This window comes from Malaclemys terrapin, chromosome 15 (genome assembly GCF_027887155.1).
Source record: "Malaclemys terrapin pileata isolate rMalTer1 chromosome 15, rMalTer1.hap1, whole genome shotgun sequence".
Taxonomy (NCBI): Eukaryota; Metazoa; Chordata; order Testudines; family Emydidae; genus Malaclemys; species Malaclemys terrapin.
Window position 1 is genome coordinate 17,054,089 of NC_071519.1, and position 20,692 is coordinate 17,074,780.

Consider the following 20,692-nt stretch of genomic DNA (forward strand, 5'->3'; position numbering starts at 1 on the left):
CGGCCAGCCACAGGGGGCGGCCTGTTGGTCCCTGTGAGGGCGGCAGTCAGGCTGCCTTCGGCGGCATGCCTGCAGGAGGTCCGCCGGTCCTGCGGATTCGGTGGCAATTTGGCAGCGGGTACGCCGAAGGCGCGGCACCTGCGGACCTCCCGCAGGCATGCCGCGGAATCCGCGTTACCAGCGGACCGCCCACAGGCGTGCCACCGAAAGCCGCCTGACTGCCGTGCTTGGGGCGGCAAAACACATAGAGACGCCCCTGTCCACAGGCCAGCCCAGTGATTCCTGCATCAAACCCAATAAACTTGTGTTTGAACTAGAGAATTGCTCTTCCAAAGACATCCAGTCTCAATTTAAAGACTCCAAGCAACAGAGAACCACTGCATCCTTAGCTATGTTGTTCTAATGGTTAATTATTCTCCTTGTTAAACATTTCTGCCTTATTTCCAGTCTGAACTTGTCTAGCTCCAACATTCCAAAAATGTGGAAAAGTGTCAACCTATCTGCTGCGGTAAACAGGGTGTAGAGGGCCTCTGACACCACACATGCTTCTCTACTCGCCAGAGACCAATTTCTCCCCTCCCCACACATCACCAATTCCCAGCCTGGCCTACGGAAGGGGTGGCAGAAAGCATCCCACTCTCTCTTCCCCAGGTCCGGCAATAGGAATCTGAGCATGGGATAGTATCACATTAGCTGGTATCACAGGGGTGCCGTCCCAGGGGATAGGCCTTGAGGAAGAGGAGGCTGCAGGAAAGGTATGCTAACCATAAGCTGTGTGTGCACCATGGGAGACTGCGGGGAAGCACTGGTTTTTCTGTAAAGCTAAGATTTTGTCATGGATATTTTTAGTAAAAGTCACGGACAGGTCACGGGCAATAAACAAAAATTCACGGAAGCTATGACCTGTCTGTGACTTTTGCGGCTGCGGCTCCATGGTTCCCCCACCACCATAGTGGCTGGGTGCTGGGGGGTTCCCCCTCTGCCCATGGCAGCTGGAAGCTGCAGTGGGGCCCTCCGCCCACAGTCGCTGGGAGCTGCAGGGTGACCATATTTCCCCAAGAGAAAATGGGACACACCCATCCATAGGCGCCGACTTCCCTTCTGCCTCGTGGGTGCCCACCCCTCCACCACCTTCCCCAATTCCACCCCCCAGTCCCTGCCCCTGCCCCACCTCTTTACCGCCTCCTCCCCCGAGCGCACCACATCCCCACTCCTCCCCCTCCCTCCTGGAAAGTCCTAAGCGCCGCCAAACAGCTGTCAGGCGGCAGGCGGGAAGCGCTGGGAGGAGGAGGAGCGGGGACGTGGCGCGCTCAGGGGAGGAAGAAGTGAGGAGGGGGTAGGGGCGGGGGGAGCTTGGCTGCTGGTGGGTGCGGAGCACCCGCTAATTTTTCCCTGTGGGTGTTGCAGCCCCACAGCACCCACGGGAGTCGGCGCCTATGCCCCCAGCCACTCGTCCAAGGCGTCCCCTTCTCCCCCTCACCTCTGTGCAAGGCTCTCGCCCATCGCTGGAACCCTGAGGAGGAACCCCTCAAGAGACTGTCATCTGTTGCTGTAACCTTGCAGGGGGCCCCCTGTTGCCTGTCACTGCTGTTGCCAAGCAGTTGTCATGACTTCCATGACCTCCGTGACATAAACGTAGCCTTATCGATAAGCAATATGACTCAGCCTGAAACTCACTGCCCTCCTCCTATCTGTCTAAATTCCAGGTTAAAGTCAAACGCATCCACAGCTAGAGGCTGCAAGATCTGATACTGATCTCTGCATTTCAGGAGGTGGAACCCAGTGACATCCCCAGCCACTTCTCTCCTGGTGACATGTGTAACGATCGAGTGTGTTACTTCGTATACGTGGCTTAACATATATATTTAACAATGAATGTGAATAGCCATTGGAACAGCTTACTAAGGGATGTGATAAAGTTGTTATCATATGGGGGGATGGCATAGCTCAGTGGTTTGAGCATTGGCCTGCTAAACCCAGGCTTGTGAGTTCAATTCTTGAGGGGGCCATTTAGGGATCTGGGGCAAAATTCTGTCCGGGGCTTGGTCCTACTGTGAGCAGGGGGTTGGACTAGATGATCTCCTGAGGTTCCTTCCAGCCCTGATGTTCTATGGAATCTTTAAATCCAGACTGCATCTGTTCAAGCTCAATTATAAATTACTGGGCTCAATAGTGTCATCATAGAAGTGTAGGACTGGAAGGAACCTTTAAAGGTCATCCAGTCTAGTCCCCCTGCACTCAGAGCTATGTATTATCTAGACCATCCCTGACAGGTGTTTGCAAACTTCCTCTTAAAAATCTCCAATGATGGAGATTCCACAATTTCCCTAGGCAATTTATTCCAGTGCTTAACGACTCTGACAGGAAGTTTTTCCTAATGTCCAACCTAAACCACCCTAGCTGGAATCTAAGCCCATTGCGTTTAGTCCCAGCCTCAAAGGTTAACGAGAACAATTTTTTGCCCTCCTACTTGTAACAAACATCTATGTACTTGAAATCTGTTATCATGTCCCTCCTCAATCTTCTCTTCTCCAGACTAAACAAACTCAGTCCTTTCAGTCTTCCCTCATAGGTCATGTTTTCTAGACCTTTAATCAGTTTTGTTGCTCTGCTCTGGACTTTCTCCAATTTATCCACATCTTTCCTGAAACTTGGTGCCCAGAACTGGACACAATACTATCAGCGTGGAGTACAGCAGAAGAATTACTTCTTGTGTCTTGCTTACAACACCCCTGCTAATGCATCCCAGAATGATGTTTAGTCTTTTTGCAACAGTGTTACACTGTTGACTCATATTTAGCTTGTGATCCACTATACAAGTAGTTCTCAACCGGGGTACGTGTTCCCCTGGGGGTACACAGAGGTCTTCCAAGAGGTACATCAACTCATCTAGATATTGCATTCTTTTGCAACAGGCTACATAAAAAGCACTAGCGCAGTAAGTACAAACTAAAATTTCATACAGACAGTGATTTGTTTTTACTGCTCTATATACTATACACTGACATGTAAGCACAATATTTATATTCCAATCTATTTATTTTATAATTATATGGTAAAAATGAGAAACTAAGCCATTTTTCAGTAATAGTGTGCTGTGACACTTTTGTATTTTTCTCTGTGATTTTGTAAACAAGTAGTTTTCAAGAGAGGTGAAACAAGACAAATCAGACTCCTGAAAGGGGTACAGTAGTATGGAAAGGTTGAGAACTACTGCATTATACCCCCCAGATCCCTTTCCACAGTACTCCTTCCTAGGCAGTCATTTTCCATTTTGTACATGTACAATTGATTGTTCCTTTCTAAGTGGAGTACTTTGCATTTGTCCTTATTGGTTTTCATCCAATTTATTTCAGACTATTTTCCAGTTTGTCCAGATCATTTTGAATTTTAAACTTATTCTCCAAACCCCCTCTCAGCTTGGTATCATCCGCAAACTTTATAAGTGTACTCTCTATGCCATTATCTAAATCACTGACATTGAACAGAACTGGACTCCGGACTGATCCCTTCAGTACCCCACTTGATATGCCCTTCCAGATTCACTGTGAACCACTGATAACTACTCTCTGGGAATGGTTTTCCAACCAGTTATGCACCCACCATTTAGTAACTCCATCTACGCTGTACTTCCCTAACATGTTTATGAGAAGATTATGTGAGACAGTATCAAAAGCTTCACTAAAGTCAAGATATACCACATCTACCGCTTCCCCCCTATCCACTAGGCTTGTTACCCTGTCAACGAAAGCTGTTAGGTTGATTTGACATGATTTTCTCTGGACAAATCCATGCTGACTCTTACTTATCACTCTATTATCTTTTAGGTGTTTGCAAATTGATTGCTTGATTATTTACTCCATTATCTTGCCAGATACCAACGTTACGCTGACTGGGCTGTAATTCCTCAGGGTTGCCCTTAGTCCCCTTTTTATAGATGGGCACTATATTTGCCCTTTTCCAGGCCTCTGGAATCTCTCCCATCTTCCACGAGTTTTCGAAGATAATCGCTAAGGGCTCAGATATCTCCTCAGTCAGCTCCCTGAGTATTCTAGGATGTATTCCATCAGGCCCTGGTGACTTGAAGACATCTAACTTGTCTAAGTAATTTTTAACTCGTTCTTTCCCTATTTTAGCCTCAGAGCCTACCTCATTTTCACTGGCGCTCACTATCTATCTTTCCTGAGTAAGCTTTACCCTTCTATCCCAGTATTCCAGTCATGTGTATTGTCCCACCAAGTCTCTGTGATGCCAGCTATGTCATAGTTGTGTTTATTCACTGGCATTTGTAGTTTTTCCTGCTTATTCCCCATACTTCTCGCATTAATGTACAGACAGCTAAGATACTGATTTGATTTCCCCTCTGGCTGCTCTTGTGTCTCTACCTTGTCCCTGCTGTAATGGCCCATGCTCCTCCCAGATTCCGAGCCTTCTCCCAGGTCTCCATGTTTTTGATTTACCAGTGGGCTTTCGTCTCCTGCCCCCATCAAACATAATTTAAATCCCTTATAACTAGGTTAGCTAGTCAGTATTCAAATATACTTTTTTTTAACATTCAGTATCTCAAAGTAGCACCCCGGAACCCCCATATTCACCACTGTCATATAATTAAGATATGTTTTGATAAAGTATGACTTGTGAAGTATCATTTTAAAAGTCTTACTCTATTGAATATTAATATCCTGTTGGATTGTATGTGCTCTTATTGTATGTAAAGTTATGACATTTTGCTATGTATGAGTTACTGAAATATGTTGTGAAGTTGGGAACACCCACAACCGGCCTTTGGCGCAACAATGGAGTAGCCAGACAGCAGTTAATGGCTCTTCAACACCCATCAAGGAAAGAATCCACTACCCTAGAGCTTTATCAGAGGAGGGGGGAATAGACTAACCCACCTCACAGCAAAAATCTTTCCAGCAAGCTGGAAGAAAGTATAAAAGAGGGGAAGTAACATCATCACTTGGCCACACTTCCCCCATGACACAACACCTGGAAACACGTCTGAAGGACAAAGACTTTGACTGAGGGAGGGTGGCCCCGAGCTGGAGGAAAGTTCCAATCTGTATATTGAAGATCTGTGACCTGTTTGTACCATCTATCAGAGTGACGCACTGCTTGATTGAAATCCTGTTTTTGGGTTGGTCTACACTGGGGGGTGGGGGGGGATCGATCTAAGATATGTAACTTCAGCTACATGAGTAGCGTAGCTGAAGTCGAAGCATCTTAGATCGATTTACCTTGGGTCCTCACAGTGCGGGATCGACGGCCGCGGCTCCCCCGTCGACTCCGCAACCACCGCTCGCTCTGGTGGAGTTCCAGAGTCGACGGTGAGCGCGTTCGGGGATCGATATATTGCGTCTTAACGAGATGCGATATATCGATCCCCGATAAATCGATCGCTATGGACGTACCCTGAGTTTATAGAACTTAGACTGCTAATTTATTTGTATTTATTAAGTAACCAATTTAGATCTCTATGCTTGCTACTTAAAACTACTTAAAATATATCTTTCGGTAGTTAATAAATCTGTTTTATATTTTACCTAAAAACAGTGTGTTTTGGTTGAAGTGCTTGGAAAATCTCAGCTCAGTTTACAAAGGCTGGTGAGTCTCCTCTCCACACTGACAGAGGGGTGGACTGGGTAATGAACTTACACTGGCCAGGCTTCTGACTAGGGCAAGACGATAGCATTCTGGGTTGCAAGACTGGGGAGCTCAAGCCGGGGGGCGGGGGGGAATTGGTTGGAGCCTCCCTATTGATGGCTCATGAGTGGCTGGAAGAGCATTTATGTAACTCAGTAGGGTGTGTCCCTGCCTCTGGTTGGCTGTGTTAGTGCAGAACCTGCCAGAGGTTTATGGCTTGACACAGCATCACAGTATGAAAGGGATACCCCAGGTTGGTGGGACAGAGGGCTCAGTGGTCCCACAATCCAGGTTGCACCACAGAGACCCCGTCACATTCTTTCCCTTCCTTGATAGGTGGATCCTATCTCCGCTCTGCAGTCCTTCTTCCCGGAACAGCATCCCATGGTCAAGGAATCTGAAGCCCTCCTGGTGACACCATCCTTGCAGTCAGGCATTCACTTCCAGGCTGCATCTGTCTCTGCCTAGGCCCGTACCCTTGACCAGAAGGATCAAACAGCTGCACCCCAAGCTCCTTCACACTTACTCCCAGTGCCATGTAGTCACTTCTGAACTGCTCGGCGTCAGACCTCACAGTGTCATTAATGCCCATATGGATGAGTAGCATGGGATGGTAGTCAAAGGGCTTGACAATCCCTCCGTAACATCTCAGATACAGGACCCTGGCAGGCAGCATACCGCCCGGGATGCCATGTCAAGCAGACAGATGGGTGCCTCTGTTCCCCTCAAAAGAGAATTGCCAACCACCACTACCCTGTGTTTCCTCCCAGGAGTGGTGGCTGTGATCTTTCCAGCCCTGGGGTTACATGTATTCTCTTTCTCCACCTTTGCAGGGCAGGGCAGCATAACAGTTCTTTGTCACTATGGTTGGTGGTTTGGAAGTGTGTAGAAGGGAAGAATAAATCCCTTTACTGCAAGAATCTCGGCAGGATGTTCTCTGGCCAGTGTTATGTAGGGGATCAGACTGGATGATCATAACAGTCTCTTCTGGCCTTAAACTCTATGAATCTACATCCATCCCTGGTTTTGCTCTTCAATACCAAATTGCAAATGTTGAGTCCCATGGTAATTGTCATGCAAAATTTTGAATCCACAAAGTTATGGAAATCCAAAATTTCACACTCAAAATGGATTCCACACCCACCTATGACAATACTTAGGGAATTATTGGCACACAAAATTTTGCAGTAAAGAACTAAAAAAATATGTGAAACTAATTGATGAACATTTTTGTATGAAATTAAAAAAAAAATAAAAAATAATCCATCTGCCTCTAATACTTGTTTCACCTTTAAAAGTATTTATGTTAAAGAAATAGGTAAAGACCTTTGGATTTACATATTCTCGCACCCCATTAAAAGCTATTTCAGAAAAGAAATTATATTTGTCTTTCTCCAGAAGGACAAAAATTAAATTAAATCCTTGACTCCAAATTCCGAAAGGATTGGAGAAATTGTGAAAAATAATGTACAAGCAAGATTCTCTGCTAAAAGCTTTGAAAGCAAACACAGAAGACTTACCTCAATTGTGCAAAGTAAAGAAGCTGAACATGGGACATTTCCCTCAGAAACTGTATGGACCAAGAAGAATGTTTGGAACGGTTTTTGTTTTGCTAAACTGAAGGTGTGAGAAATAGATTTCCCTTCTACAAGAACTATGCAGAGTTTTGAACCGGTTTACAGGTTCTTGATACTCAATGTTCACTGATGCTGTTGATCACTTCTGTAATGCTGACACCTGTCAGTGGTTCAGCAGCAGCAGAGATCAAACCTGGACCGTTATATTTTAATGTGTAAGCCTCTACTACTAAGGCTGTAGCAGACTCATCAAGCTCTGGGTAGCCCAGCCACCACCAGAGGGGGGACCTAAGAATAAAAGAACAGCCATATTGGGTCAGACCAATGGTCCATCTAGCCCAGTATCCTGTCTTCTGACAATGGCCAATGCCAGGTGCTTCAGAAGGAATGAGCAGAATAGGGCAATTAAACCATGATAAGCAAAGTAAGAGAGGCTTAAAGTCTCCCTGCCTGACACTAGTGTCAACTACAGTCATCCATCCCCTACCATCCACTCCCAGTTTCTGGCAATCAAAGGCTTAGGGACACCCAGAGAATGGGGTTGCGTCCCTAACCATTTTGGGTAATAGTCATTGATGGACTGATCATCCATGAAATTATCTAATTATTTTTTGAACCTGTGATGTTTCATTCCATATTCTTTATGAAAAGATGCTTATGATATGAATATGACATAACTGAGATGAACTTTATGCAAGATGGCTGATGTGAGATATCATTAGAAAGGTTCTGATTTACTGAATGTGATTATTCAATCTGTATGCCTGTATCGTTTCTGTATCTGAAGTTAGGAATATTAACTATGTATCTGTATTTCAACTATGCTACTTTGGGTGACACTCACTGCGAACACTTCAGGTACAACAATGGAAAAGCCAGACAGGGCTCATGGCCCATCAGTGAGGACAATAGACTGTGAAAAGCTTGGCCTTCCTGTGGACACTCCATACTGCCACTGACTCATGGACCCTGTGATCCTACAGAGTCAGGAGGTCTTGTCACCTGATACTAAAACATTACCTGGGACTTCTTGAGGAGGTGGCTCAAGTTTGGAAAATAAAAGATTCCTGCCTTATCTAAATCCTATTTAAGGATGGGGAGGAAGGCAAATGGGGCTCCCCCTCTCCTTGGCTGTCTGCCCAAGAAGAAAGACTGCAAAAGCCACCTGAAGGGAAGGCAGGGGGGAGTCCAGACTGAGCCATGGGTCCAGACTGAAAAGGAATATAACTGGAACTCTGAACCACAGAAACTTTGCAACTTGCCTGCAAAAATATCTAGGGAGAGAAATACTATTTGTAACCAATTTCTTTAGTGAAACTAGCTTAGTTTGAGTGTTTGATTTCATTTGCTTAGCAATCTGCTTTATTCTGTTTGTTACCCCTTTTATCACTTAAAATCTGCCTTTTATAGTTAATAAAATTTGTTTTATTATTAAACCCAGTTTCTGTCATTTCTAACTGGGGGGCAAGAAGTGTGCACACCTCTCTCCACATTGAGTGAGGGAACGAATTTCAGAAAACCTTTGGGTTTGTACCCTTTAAAAGGAGTGAGCGCCAGAGTGTTGGAGCAAGTCCCTTAAGCTGAGTCTTCGCAGAGCTGATCTGCAGCTGGGTGTGGCCCTGCCTGTGTGTGTGTTAGAGGAGGCTTTAATAGCCTGGCTCAGCAAGACAGGTGAAAGGGGGCCCAGGCTGGCAGAACAGGTAGACTCGGTAGTATCTCAGCACATCCGGTGGTTTTCTAAGGGGCATAGCCTGTCACAGAACCCAATTATAGTTTTGGCCTTCACGAGTTCCATAGCTTGACTGTGTGTTGTATGAAGAAGTACTTCCTTTTGTTTGTTTTAAATTTGTTACCTATTAATTTCATTGGGTGACCCCTGGATCTTCTGTTATGTGACGGCATAAATAACACTTCCTTATTCACTGTCTCCGCACTGTTCATGATTTTATAATCCTCTATCATATCCCCCCTTAGTCGTCTCTTTTACAAACTGAAAAGTTCCAGCCTTATTAATTTCTCCTTCTCTGCACCTTTTCCAATTCTAATATAGCTCTTTTGAGATGGGACAACCAGAACTGCACGCAGTATTCAACGTGTGGGCATATCATGGATTTATATAGTGGCATTGTGTTACTTACTGTTTATTATCTATCCCTTTCCTAATGGTTCCTAACATTCTGTTAGCCTTTTTGACTGCCGCTGCACATTGAGCAGATGTTTTCAGAGACCTATCCACAAGACAGACTCCAAGATCTCTTTCTGGAGTGGTGGTAGCTAATTTATATCCCATCATTTTGTATGTATAGTTCGATTATGTTTTCCAATGTGCATTACTTTGCATTTATCAACACTGAATTTCATCTCCCATTTTGTTACCCAGTCACCCAGTTTTGTGAGATCCCTTTTGTTACTCCTAGCAATCTGCTTTGGACTTTACTATCTGGAGTAATTTTGTGTTGTCTGAACATTTTGCCACTTCCCTGATTACCCTTTTCCCCCAGATCATTTATGAATACATTGAACAACACTTGTCCCAGTACAAATCCCTGGGAGACACCACTATTTACCTCTCTCCATTCTGAACACTGACTGTTTATTCCTATCCTTTGTTTCCTCTCTTTTAACCAGTTGCTGATCCATGAGAGGACCTTTCCTCTGATTCCCATGACAGCTTACTTTACTTAAGAGCCCTTTGGTGAGGGACCTTGTCAAAGGCTCTCTGAAAGTTCACTGGTTCACCCATGTCCACATGTTTGTTGACCCCCTCAAAGAATTCTAACAGATTGGTGAGGCATGATTTCCCTTTACAAAAGTTGCCTCTTCCCCAACAAATAGTGTTCATCTGTGTCTCTGATAATTTTGTTCTGTAATTTCAACCAATTTGTCTGGTACTGAAGTTAGGCTTACCAGCCTGTAATTGCTAGGATTGCCTCTTGAGCCTTTTATAAATTTGGTATTGTGCTATCCTCCAATCATCTGGTACAGAGGCTGATTTAAGTGATAGGTTACATACACAGTTAGTTGGGACAGATCATCACACTGAGAGGGCATCGCTTACATTTCTATGATAACCCTACACCATGAACATATTAGGAAAAAGGGAATGGGCTTTTCTAGTGAACTGGCTACAAAACTCAGATCACAAACCACTGGGCTCAGAGCCAAAGCCAAAAACCAGAAACTTCCATTCTACTCACAAAAGTTACTTACAGATCAATCGTATGCCAGCTGCTAATCTAAACATATGCTCCTTTTGAACCGGCGAAGCTAGTAGTTCAGTGATGCTCCTGTATTTGTACTCTGCTATGGAATTGTCACTGTCTGTGTTGGGAATGGTAGGCTATTTCTAGGTTTGACTTAAACTAGCCTTTTTCTCGTTAGAAATTAAAACGGTAGATTTACTACTCTAAACTGAAAGCATAACAGCTTCATACATCCCTGCCTTGGCAGCTTTGGCCAAGCCCTGGCAACCAAATGGAAAACCCTTCATATCTTAGTGCGGCCTTGCCAATACATTGCCTATAAATTATTTCTTTGCCCTGAGCTGGAGATGGGCTGTCATTTATAAGCAGCTTCTCGATAACTGGTTAGAAATCCCATCCTCCTGCAGGTAGAGACACCAGGGCATAGCCCATTTTCTGTGTCAGTACCCTGTAATAGGAGAGTGCGGAGGGGAGTCCAAGTGAGGGCCTGACAGTCTGCAACCATGAGAGCCAAAGTCCCAACGCTGGTTCTGCGCTAACCCCTAGGCCAGATTGTCCCCTGAACCCGCATTGACACAGGGAGGGCAAGAAGGCAAAAGAAGCTCTAATGACCTTTGGGTCTCCCTAATTCTGGCCGTGCTGGGGGCCTGCCCAGCCCCCAGGGCAGTTAAAAGCAGCCTCCTCCATGGGTCATTATTATGACATGACCTAGGGTGTAATCTGGACCAATCTGGACAAGCTGTGTCCCCTCAGTTCTCCAACTGGGGTGTCTTTTACCCTGCTTGGCTGTGAGAGCAACCACTCCTGGTCTGCTCATACCCAGCTGTACTATATGAGTGCTATGACCAACCACTCTTGAATTACACTGCAGAGCAACACCAGCAAATTCCCAGTCCCAGACTTTCCCCCAGAAATGTGTGTGTACTGCCCAGCCCTCCCCTGGACAGCACAAGCTCAGAGAAAGTCCGTCATTTTATTAATAGGAAATGGTATGCACAATTCCTGCTCCCTCAGATGAAGTTTCCCAAACAATAAACTTTCCCAATAGTTTCCCAAACTTCAGTCAAAGCGCACTGATTTAAATAAAGCAATAAAACAAGTTTATTAACTATAAAAGGTAGATTTTAAGTGACTGCAAGTAATGAGGCATAAAAGTCAGAATTGGTTACAAGAAAATAAAGTAAATAACAACTAATGCCTAACTTAACAAGCTACGGTGAATTCAAAGCAAAAGGTCTCTCTCACCAAATATTACAGCAGTTTTACTGGCTGAATTCCTTTCAGTCAGGATCCCTCCCCAGTCCAATGATGGTTCCTTTGTCCTTCAAGAGTTGTCGATGCCATGAGCAGAGATAACTTGGGGCGTCTCTTCCCCATTCTTACACTTTTCTTCTTCTTTGAGAAACTTCTCCAGCTGGGGTTCAAGAGACAGAAAGTCTGTGGGGCTGGGAAACTCCAGCTGCTTCTTTGCCAAGATATAAAGTTCTCGCTTATTCCCCTTTTCCTGCCAAAAAATGGCCACTTAACCAGGTGATGGTCCATTTGATTTCACTGACACCTGGCTGAGGCATAAATTTGCCTTTTGTCTGTAAGGAACTGGTTTGTGGCTGCTTTTCTAACTTTGGAACATGTCTCAGTAATGTCATACAGTAGCATTTTATAACTTTACATACAAAGTTGCCACACATATTTTACCAAGACAATAGCGATCAGCAAATTATGAGTTTTCAAATGATACCTCACACGGTATACTTTGACAAGATTTATCATAATCCTACAAAAGGGGTGAACAGACTGTCACAATTATTCCACCACAGAACAGGGCAGTGTGCTCGGCCCAGACCCCTGCCCATCCCTCCCTCTCGCCCGTATGATGCCCTCTAGGCTGGGAGCTGAGCAATGGATACACAAAGGCCAGGGAACCCCTTTAAGGCAGGGGTGTTGAGAAGGGGTTGTTTCATCCCCGTTTGCAGCCTATTTACATTGCCAGGACAATGTAAAGGGGAAGGACACATTTCCCTGCTGCCCAGCACTCAGTGTCCACTGGGGAGGAGGGTTATTTAATTCCATTTTATTATTAAAAATTGGAGCAAAATCCCTTGAGCTGTTTTTGACTGAGAAGAGAGGAATAAAGCATGCCTGGCCATCACTGGAACAGCAGCAGCTGCTCCTGAGACCACACCTCATGTCCTCTCTGCAGGGAGCAAGCTAATATGCACATCTTCCTGTGCACTTTTCATAGACATGGCTTCCCTGCACTCTCCCAGCGCTGTGCTCCACACCTGTGTATATAAAGCTGTCAAAATGTGCCTCAACCTAATTATTCAACACATACCATGTGATCATGTAATGACAATTTGCAGTGAAATGCATACACACAACAGGGTGGGGCCAAGGGCATCCCATCACCTGACCACTGAGTTCTTAACCACGCAACTTAGCACTGCATTAACATGGTGTTTTACAATTAACTATATTGCAGTGAGGGAGAATCAGACTTCCCATAGGGTAAAACCATTCTCTCAGAAGAACAAGCATTCTTTATGTTAATTAATATACACAGAGACACACGCACACGACAGTTCACACACAAAGGGCTGCACACACATGCCTGTAATACATATGAATTCAAAAGATTTTAAAAAGAGTCCGAAAGCAGAGAAGATGGGCTAAGTCCACTGAAATCCCATAGGACCTGCTTCTGCGCATACTTATTCACGTGAATAACTTTTACTCACCCGATACAAGAGACTCACCTACATAAGTGTTTGCAGGACTGAACCCACAGCCCCATGTCTGATGTATTACACACTTGTACTTCCCCAGGCCCATGATCTTTGTGTTCCCTGTTAGCATGGTTACATTGATCTCCTCCATCGATGTGTCAAAGTCCAGGTGGACTCAGCAGAAAACAGTTTTCTATCTTGTTTTTGGTGCCCGGCAGCTTTGCACCATTATCGTTGTTACCCACATCAGTAAAGTGTAGTGTCACGGAGACATTTAAAATGCTCCTCATTTCTTTGTCTCCCCCCTTTTGGAAAGGAGGAAAGCATTGTGGCAGGGTGCAGCACAAACACCCCGGAATTTTGAGGGGCGGGGGCTGCTTTTCATTTGGTTAAAAAAAAATCCAATTCAAATTACAGGCAGGTTCAGTCTTCCTCTCATTGCAAACAAACAAGGAGAAAATTGCCAGCTGCAAAATAAAGAATTCTTTCAGGGCGTTAACTGTCCTATCACCTCCTCCTCTATCAATCAATTGACAGAAGAATATACTGCAAATTAATGAAAAACTGTCAGCCTTGGAACACAGCAATATGGTGAACCTGGGTCGTGATAGAGACCACTTAATAAACAGCTACTTTAATGTACTGCTGAGACTGAAATTTCAACCCACAAATGCCAGCGGAGTCAGTATTAAGGGGGCTCACAGCAAATTAGATCTACCCCCTTGCAAGTGGCGTGTGATTCACCCCGTGCAGAGGGCCAGTTCAAGGCCTATGCCACAGACATGCCACTTCAATGAGGCTTAAGGGAGGTATGATGAGATTCTGTATCAGCCCCAATGCTTTCCAGTGCTTTAGCATAGTAGGTCCTAGCTCCCATGGCTCTGTCTTATTCTCCCACTCCAGACTTCATCACTTGATTCCATGCTGCCCCTACACTGGATCAGCTCTCCTGACACACATCGAGTAGCCTGACCCTTCTCCTTAGGGTAACCATACGTCCCGTTTTGGCCCGGACAGTCCCCTTTTTCAGCCCTGTCCTGGGTGTCCCGATTTTTGTGTGTGGCAAAACTGGATTTGTCCCGTTTGCTCTTGGCCACTGATCATTAGTTGGCAAGAGCAAACGGGACAAATGCCCAGTTTTGCCAAAAAGTGGGGTGTGTCCTCTAGTGGGGTACACAGAAACATTTGGGGGAGGACCGAGTGGCAATGCTTGCCCCCTGCAGTGGGGCTCGGGCGAGCAGTGATGCCAAGTGGCTCCAGCCAGCCTCATGCGTGAGTGAGCAGCTCAGGCCAGCTCCACGCACAGGGGATGGGGTGGGGGGCTCTGGCGAGCCCCATATGGTGTCCCATTTTCCCTTTGGGAAATATGGTCCCCCTACTTCTCCTCAAACGCCACAGCCCTGCCCATCACCCTGATCTCCTCCAGTTCCCCCCTCCTCCCATAGTCCTGCCCATCTCCCCATGGGGAAAAGGGGGAAGGAACTGAAAATAAATGAAATATTTATTTGAGGGAAGTGACAAAAAAAACCTATAAATTTGATGCACTGGCAGCTTCACAGGCCAAATCACCTGAGCTGGATTCACTGTAGCCCCCCTCCCCCTCTTCCCCCTGTTATCTTACCAGCTTCCATCACCCTTCCTCCCTCATGCCATGGTCTGGGCTGGTTTCACTCGCTCGATAATGCCTTTAGACTGAAAATTCTTCAAACCAAAACCGTCTCTGTAACACTGTGTAAGGCTTCATGACCACCTCTGAGGCTGTCCCCAATGATAACGTGCAGTAAGTGGATGCAGATCCTGATCCATCCCATGCCATCAGTTGCAGATGCACAATGTATGCATTGGCATCCCCAGAAACAGTTGAATGTTGGCAGGCCACTCAGGGGATTCTTGCCTATCATATGCTAAATCCGCTGTGGTTTCTGTAGTGTCTGCTTTTGTTTTCCCAGGGACCCCAGGTTTTGTGCTGACCCCTCGGATCGAGGTTGCCCCCACCTCTCTCTGGCTCAGCAGTACTATTTCTGTGCTGTTGCTGGGATTGGCAGCATGCCAACCAACAGGCGTACAGCTGTGCTGAGAATTTGGAGGTAGATTGTCTTGTAACTTGATACACTTTTTGGCATGCAAGTTATAGGAACATAGGACCCTATATTTGGAGTTCTTAGCTCTGTGGTGTCACTACAAGCAATGCTCCAGAGATAAGCAGCAGTAGCAGAGAGCTCAGATCCCACCTATGGATGGTAGAGAACAACATGTATTGAACTTGTCCCATAGGATTAAGTTTGGGTTTGGTGTGTAGGCTGGGCAAAGATTGGAGACCGTTGCAATTTGCCCAGATTTGCTTGCCCATTCCTAACTGTGAGACCTATCCGCATTGCAGAATGTTAAGGATGGTGGGGATATCACCACGGGAACTTCCTGAATCTAGGTGTTAAATTCTCAACCTTAACTTTGTATTAATGGAGTTTTTCAGTGGGAATTTCTTTGTTTGTTTAAGAAAAGTAACAATCGCCACTATGCCAGACACATACCCTCCCTGACCCTGCCTTGACACACCCCAACACAGAGCTGTCAGCTGCATAAACAGGCTTGCTGACTTCCCCAAGGGACACATACCAAGCTCAATTCCCTTCCTATCCCATTCTCTGGCAGTGCAAAACTATCTCAAATATGGAGGGACAGGAAAAGATGAGGGGTCAATTGTCAAGACAAGATTCTGCGATACACAGAGGTAGGTGCATAGAAGGTGCATGTATTTTTTCTTTGAGTTCTTCCATCCAAGTACAGACTGGGCCCTGGATGAATCCGCTTACAATGAGACCAAGACCCAGAGCCTTTCTGGACTCCTATGATCATAAAGGCAGCCAATATTTTCTGGTGGATGAGTCCCGGACTGCACAAAAATAAGAGGATAAAGATACTGTTGCCATGGGAACTTAATCTCCATTTCCTGAGTTTTAAAATATCAAAATTAAACTTGCACTAATTTGGTTTCTTAAATTACATGTATTTGCTGTTTTATTAAGGGAGGAGTTTGAGAGGGAGCTTCTCGGCTGCCCTTGCACAAATCACTCTGCTGTAGAGCCAGATCTGTTGTTTCCATGACTGGCATGTTTTCACAAAGACGATGAAGATACAGCGTATCCCCCCTGGGGACCAGGCCAGGTGGTTTCAGGCCCAATTAGTAACCATCTCCCAGGGCCTCTCCAGGGGATGGTTCTGCAGCTCGAGCCTTCTCCCTGACTGGCCTCTTTCCTGATACTCAGCTGCCACGTCAGTCCTGTATTCATAGTTACACAGTTCTTCTGCAGCTGCAGGTGCAGGTGTCCAGGTCTGGCTGAGCTGTGTGGGGCACAGAACTTGAGGGCAAGAAATGTGACTCTAAGCGAACTCTGCACTTCCCCAACCCTGTAGCCAGCCAGGGTTAGAAACAGCTCCCAGAATACGTCTGGGCAACCTAAGGGCAGCTCTAAATTACATTGGCTTTGGTGGTCCTCTAGGGACTGCTCTGCTGGATAGCCAATGACCTCCTGCAGCCTGTCCAAGAATTCCCCCATGCCATCCAGAGGTTCCCTTACACCGCCCTCCTAGAGCAGCTCTCCATCTCCTTTGAGCTGGAGGGATGGGGCTGGGGTCAGGTGCTGGTCCATGGTGTTTACCCCCTCTTCGGCTATTTGAAGGCTCTTACCCTGCCCCCCTCCTTAGTCAATGTTTAGTCCCTTTAAAAGCAGGACCCCACCATGGCCCACTGCCTGGACAGGCTGTGAAAGCTCCCAACCCTAACAGCCCCAGCTGGCAAGGCACTAGGGACATAGGAGCCTTCCCAGCCTCCAGCTTCTCAGTCACCGTTGCCTCATCTCTCACAGCTGCCCCTCCACCCCATCAGCTAACTCCCTCCTAACTGGTCTCCCTGCCTTGCCTGGATATTCTCACTTTGCTGCTGGCGTTGCTCATCAGGTGACCTGCAGGTGCCACTTCCCAGAAGGCGACTAATAAGGCCCGAACATTTATTTTAAAGCTCCTGATTTTTAAGTCAACCCCATGATTTTTGAGGCCCGATTAATTTAAATCCATAGGGTTGGCAACACTGAAATGAATTTCTAAAAACACCTACTTTGAAAAGACTCCCCAGGTGAGTATGTAGTAAAGCAAACAGCGAGCACAAGGCAGCAATTGTTCTACACTCCCCTCTCCCTCCCTGCATTGTGTCTCATTAGGGTGAGATGTCTGTCCTATGGAAGATGCCATGGGGAGGGCAGAGTTAAACATCACAAGGTCCCTGAAGGAAGTTATCCAGTACATGAGCAGGGGGTTGGACTAGATGACCTCCTGAGGTCCCTTCCAACCCTGATCTTCTATGATTCTATGATCCTCTGCTGGCAGCTCTTTGTGGGGCTCTGGGCACCATTTTCCCTCCTAACCCACACATCTCAGAACAGTTTCTACACCAGAAGTTGCCTTTTCATTTTCTGGGCTGCCCATAGTTCTTTCTTTGTAACAAAATTTCAGCAAAGCCAACTTTGCTTACTCTGAATTGACAGTAGTGCCTAGTAGTCAGCCATGCCAGAGACAGCTCTACAGAGAGAAAGAGACAGTCTCTGTCCAAAGAGTTTCCAGTCTAACTAGTCAAGACCCAGAGTAGGCAGGGGAAAGGCGGGATTATTATCCTCATGTTACAGATGGAGCTCAGACCCAGACAGCGTAAGGTCATGATGCAACGGGCATTGAAGTAAATAGAAAGACTCCAAATGACTTTACCAGCCTCTGCAGCAACCATAACGGGTCACACAAGGAGTCCATGGCACCAGAACTGAACACAGCTCTCCTGAGTGCCAGACTAGAGCAATAACCATGAGACCATCGATACTTAAACCTCCAGCTAAAGGTGAACTGCAAAGGGTTGTTTAAAAATTGCATTCGCGCTTTCCCCCTCTTTGTAACTTCTTTGGGATGTAGCGGAGGCTTGGAAGGTTTGTTGGTTTGTTTTTAAAGGGTTTTTTCTCTGCTTGTTTTTACTGCAGAAATCTCAGGAATGTCCAGGCCTCTCTGCTTGGTTTGCATGAGAACCTCTTGTGGGTCACACAGATGCTTATTGTGCGCTCCAACACCTGCATTAAAAAGGGGGCAGGCGTCAACCAAAACTGACTTTCTCCCAGGTGTTCACTAGGCATTGGCATTTACTCAGGTCTTATACAAACAAGCAAAACTCAGAGTTCTAAGCAGTCGGTCTAAAACTCTCTTCCCTTCTCTGCTGCTCATCTCCAAGGCTTAGGTCTTAGGCTTTATCCTCACAACACCCCTGTGATGTAGAGAGATACTATTGTTCCCATTGTATAGGTCGGAAACTGAGGCACAGACTGACTAAGGCACAGATCCTCAAAGGGAAATCAGTGGAGCCTAGGATCCTAAATACCTTTGAGGATCTGGAGCTAAGCAACTTGGCCCAGGTCACACTGGGAATCTGTGAAAGAGCAGACCCTAATCACTGAACCATCTGTCTCTACTGCATAGCAGCTTTCACCCTTTGTTATCTCTTCTACTACAATAGATAGCTGTTAAACAGTTACTGGTGCTCTGGCAAATGGTGGTAGTTGTATAAGGCCGATGAATAGACCATGTACAGGGTGTTATGTTACATACTCTCTACATCAGTGGTTTTCAACCTGTGGCCTGTGGACCCATGGAGATCTGCAGACTATGTGTAAGATTTCCAAAGGGGTCTGCACCTCCATTCAAATTTTTTTTAAGAGGTCCTCAATTGAGAAAAGGTTGAAAACCACTGCTCTATATTATCTATTTCGTAAAGGGAGGGATAGCTCAGTGGTTTGAGCATTAGCCTAATAAACCCAGGGGTATGAGCTCAATCCTTGAGGGGACCACTTAGGGATCTGGGGCAAAATCAGTACTTGGTCCTGCTAGTGAAGGCAGGGGGCTGGACTTGATGACCTTTCAGGGTCCCTTCCAGTTCTAGGAGATAGGATATCTCCATTAATTTTTTATTTATTTTAAAGTGGAGAGTATGGGGCCACACACTCTTTATTTGAACTAGTCATTGTACAAATGGAGATATCAGGCCACATTTCAGGCCCCAGTTCTGGCCTGATATGCAGGGGACAGAATCTAGCCTTAACTGTCCAGCTGAGAATTATCCTGGCCAGGGGAGCTCTCAGCTGTGGTAAAACCAGCATTGCCAACTCTTACACTGAATGCCCCCATCTCCACCTGGCATAGTAGGGGACAGGGCAGAGCCCATTGCTCAGGTGATGTATGATCCCAAAGCCAGCTGGCATAAGTATCAGCCATTGGCACAGATTACCAAGGGAGGGGGTCCGTTGGGTTCTTCATCACTTACAGTCCTCTAGATTATGTGTCTTTCTAAAAGACCGACTCTAGTTCAACCACAAGCTTTGGGCTCACAGCATGAATCACTGGGTGAGGTTCTACAGTCTGTGTTTTGCAGGGGATCACAGTGATCATTGACTCAATGACTCTATGTAAGTGTGCTCTGTGGGTCAGTTAGGATTGTCAGAGGAAGGTGAATTTTCCCATATCACTAGTGTCCATAACCAAATATATGAGAAGTAAGAGTAAAATAATAGATTGCTCACATCTTTTTGCTATGTAAGCACGTCAGGGCAGGAACAGTCTTCATTGGGTTTGCACCAAACAGAGTGGCAGTATTTAAAAAGTATCACATCATAATAAATAATATCTAAGTAATCTCACTGCCAGGTAACAATGATCCATATTTCATAGCTGTGACATCTGTGAGATCAATAGTTATGAATTATAAGTATGATTCATAGTCATCAATATGAAATTATATTGATATGGATATTGATATGAGTCAATATTCATCAATAATTATTCATTATAATGTTAATTAATGTTAATTTTAAGTAAAAAAAATGTTTAAAGCCTTTTAACTAGCAGAATTGCAGGAAAGGCAACTGTATGTGAATTGATTGGGTTTTCTCTAATAGTGTTATCCCATAATAAGCAAAGCTATCTCTAAATAAAACTGTAAAGTACGAAAACACCTCTGGAATTTTTTACATAGTTAAGAACAATATGCAGGGAATTTTCCAAAGTGCTTTGTTAGTGAACCATCTATACTGATTCATGAAAATGGATGGGTCAGGCTTTCCTACATGGAACTGAAATACTATGAACCAATCCAAGTAGTAATAATGCTAAAACCCAACATGCAGGGAGGGACATTTGGTGAATGATTTTAAATCCCAGTTCAAATTCTTGAGAGAGCCTTTAAGTGTGTAAAAAAAAAAAACACAGAAAAATTGGGAATAAACATCTACCTATGTCTCAAGTTTTTGGTGATTTCACAAAGCACTCAGATTCACTTTCATGGTCATTTAAACCTCTGAATGTGAGTGTAGACTTCCAGTGTACTGTTATCTGAACAGGGACCTCAAAAGAGAAACACACATATCATAATGATGGTGTGTCATTACATAGAGCTTTTATTGGAATAAGTTTTGGCTTACTGTATGACTAATCAGAGGTGAACCGCAGGCCCCCA

General features: G+C 45.3%; 1 protein-coding gene across 4 annotated transcripts in view; it reads right to left on the reverse strand.

The window, feature by feature from the left end:
• PKNOX2 (PBX/knotted 1 homeobox 2) overlaps positions 1-20,692 on the reverse strand; it is a 624,957-nt gene that overhangs the window by 423,203 nt on the left and 181,062 nt on the right. Inside the window, exon 1 of one of the 4 annotated variants that reach the window (XM_054005407.1) lies at positions 14,774-14,792. The exons of the other annotated variants lie outside the window; for them this stretch is intronic. The gene's annotated coding sequence lies outside the window, so the exon portion shown is untranslated. Of the gene's footprint in view, positions 1-14,773; positions 14,793-20,692 lie in introns of those variants that run through there. 4 annotated transcript variants of the gene reach the window in all.